Source organism: Nannospalax galili, unplaced genomic scaffold (assembly GCF_000622305.1).
Source record: "Nannospalax galili isolate Female #2095 unplaced genomic scaffold, S.galili_v1.0 scaffold293, whole genome shotgun sequence".
Taxonomy (NCBI): Eukaryota; Metazoa; Chordata; class Mammalia; order Rodentia; family Spalacidae; genus Nannospalax; species Nannospalax galili.
This window is the reverse complement of record NW_008337147.1, coordinates 1,750,178-1,753,373: the sequence shown is the minus strand read 5'-3', so window position 1 is coordinate 1,753,373 and position 3,196 is coordinate 1,750,178. Positions and strand designations below refer to the sequence as shown.

Sequence of the window (3,196 nt, the reverse complement as noted above, 5' to 3'; positions counted from 1 at the left end):
GTCCATTAACCAACTTATTACCTGGACTCTATGTGTTTCTACTGTAACAGAGCATCACCGGGACATTTTAGCTTTCTGTATAACAATATCACTGCAAATTTTGTCCATACCTCTTCTAGAATGTCTTTCTATCCTTTCCTTAGTATACAGAAATGAATTCATTTATACAAGTAAATGAATGTAGAATCCCTTGTTAAAGATTTGGAATTTACAGCCCAATATTACTTCGATGAATTTGTAAGTTCTTTCCTCCTAGAGAACTGGTCCTTCTTTCAGGCTACAAAAATTGGTTCATTTCAGGAAACTAGGCAAGTGATAGTGGTATAGTATGGAGTTATAGTTTGGCAATAAATCTTAGCCTCCTTAATCCTCCTTCCTCACTTCTTTTGACTTTTATATACTGAATAAGATTTCTATTAGTTCTCCTGATATTTTACCTAGGCCTGCCATTTGCTTTTAAACATATATGTATTTCAAAGCACTTCATTTCCCTCTGATTATTGTTTTGTCTTCCTTGCACATCTTTCTATTTATGATTGTATATTTCCCTTTGGATCAGAGTTTTTTGGTGTCCTTAGATATCAATGTTAGCTCTGGTTTTTTTCCAAGTATGAAATATGGTCACCATTGACTTCCAAGGTGCCCTTTTCACCTGGTCTCTGTGGAAAATAAAATCTGTCGCTGTCCTCATAAAGCATAGTGGACAGCTGTGTGTTCAGGCTTCATGCAGTTAATCTACTCTTATAGGTTAAACTCTCTGAGTATTTTTATCTTTTCTTCCACCGTTTGTGTTCAATGGAAGTCGTCCTCCTCTCATTCTCAAAAGCCACCTAGCGGCATGAAGCATTATTCTCTGCAGCATGTGTCATCTATATTAGAGTGCTGGCCATTGGTCCAGTCTCTCAAGATCCATTTCTACTCTATATACTATCCCTGCCCACGTTTCCTTGGGTCAGTCCCATAGTTCCTTTAGTGTACTTCTTTTTATCAGGCCGAACGTATATCTGACTGGACTACAATAGACATTTGATTTCAAATGCAAATCAGGCAATAAATGTAAACTCTTCATAGGAAGAAAACATAAAATAAGTTTAGGAAAAATGTCCTGGAAATGGAGTTTGTTAGAACTAGCCTTCGCAACTCTTAGAAGTTGCAGGGAAAACTTCTTGAAGGTGGCTATATGGACAGTACACTACAGAATTCACTCTATACTTGGTGGAAATGTTTTTAATAGAGGGGTCATTTATTGTCATTTACTATACAGATATTGTGCATGGGTCTCAAAGACCTGGGTTTCTATTGAAACACTTAAATGACTTTGAGAGAATAGTAGGATAAACAAAAACAGATTAGTTTTAAATTATAATGCAACCCTTCTATATTATATAAAAATAAAAACTTTTGCCCTATGATAATATTTTTATTTATTAATTTTTATTTTATGTGTATGAGCAGATTGCTTACATGTAAATAAGTGCACTTGTGTCATGCAATGCCCACAGAGCACAGAAGAGGGTGTTTGAACCCCTGGAACTGGAGCTATGAACAGTTGTTAACCGCTATGTAGGTGCTGAGATTCAAACCTGGACCTTCTGCCAGAGCTGCCAGTGCTTTTAACTGCTGAGCTGTTTCTCCAGCCCTGATGAGGTTTTATAAAACCTTTTGTTAATCAGGAGTAAAGAACCAGAGAACAGCACTATACCCAATGAGTTGTGGATTATAAATTCTGCAGAAAACGGGTGTGGAATTCAGAATCTCTTTTATTAATCAACATCTATATACCCATATTCCCAAACATATAAGCACTTCAACTAGGGAGACACACTCTTTAAGGTTTTAAAATATATTTGCACAAAGCATAATTAAGTTTCAAATAACATAATGGATTGATTTTTATTAATGCCTCCTTTTTATATGAAAAATTTTTCATGTGGAACTCTTCATGAATTTGCATGTCATCCTTGAGCAGGGGCCATGCTAATCTTCTCTGTATCATTCCAATTTTAGTATATGTGATGCCAAAGTGAAAAATATTTTTATGATTAAGCACTATAGCTATTAGGCCTTTTAAGAAGCCTCTCAGAGTTGGAAAAGTTAAATCAGAAGGTAAGAAAAAGGAAAGTACGGGTTTCTCATTCATAAACTTAAGTATTGTGAATTGCAAGCTAACAATATGGGTATGGAAGGGTTGAAGATTGATCATATCTCTTAACATATGGACAGCCTCCAAACTACAATAAAACCAGTCTCACATGACACCCTCATGTAGTCAGCTAAATTATTGCTAATATATCCTCTTTTATGTTGTCTTCTCAAGAATCCAAAATTTCTCTAAGATTATGAGAAGGTTGTCTTTGCTCACAGCTATCTCTATGTTGAAGATTTAGTCTGAAATTCTCATGAAAAACTATACATTTTCCCAATGTATATATTTTTATTGAATTTTGCGCATTTCATACAATACACCTTAATCATATTTAGACCCCCCACAATCAATAGATACCTTATCTCCCCCCACGGGATTTCATGAATTCTGTCATACATGTTAAGGCCTATCAAGTCAGGCTTGTGTACCCAGATGTCCCTTGGTGTAACTTCATCCACTGGAGTCTAGTCACTCCCTTATCTAGCGCTTACATATTAACTGAGAAACCTCAAACTAATAATACATACAATATTATCCTCTACATTCTTATCATTATACCTACTTCCCCATTACTATACAAACTTTCTCCTCTGTTTTTAAAAAAGAATCCTACTGTATATACTTATAAATGAAAAATAAAAATGAAGGAGAAAAAATGCCCAAGAAATGATGGAAAGACATAGGTAATCAGACCTTCTGCTACGTACACACCAATGAGTTACAAAGTAAAATGTTCTCATACAAAACCTCTGTGTGTATACTGTTTTGTTTTACACACACACACACTATATATGTATCTGAGGATACTGGAAACTGCTATGCTTTTAGAGTCATCCATACATTGCTGAGAGAGAGAGAGAGAGAGAGAGAGAGAGATTCCAAGCTGTTGTCCAAAGGCTTAGCCAATTCCATGGAGTCCTCTGATACACATATCCCTCTAATAAAAGAGCAGACAGATGAACATGCTCCAACAAAATAACTTATTCCCTCCATATATGACCTCCTTGTCACAGATCCTATGCTGATCAATAATGAAGGCACAGGCAGCTC

At 35.7% G+C, this 3,196-nt stretch overlaps 1 non-coding gene across 1 annotated transcript; it reads right to left on the bottom strand.

Annotated features, from left to right (window-relative positions):
* Positions 1 to 1,917: 1,917 nt before the first annotated feature.
* On the bottom strand, positions 1,918 to 2,028 carry LOC115070222. The gene has a single exon (XR_003849418.1). It is a non-coding gene; the product is annotated as a U6 spliceosomal RNA (small nuclear RNA).
* Between the last annotated feature and the right edge of the window lie 1,168 nt (positions 2,029 to 3,196).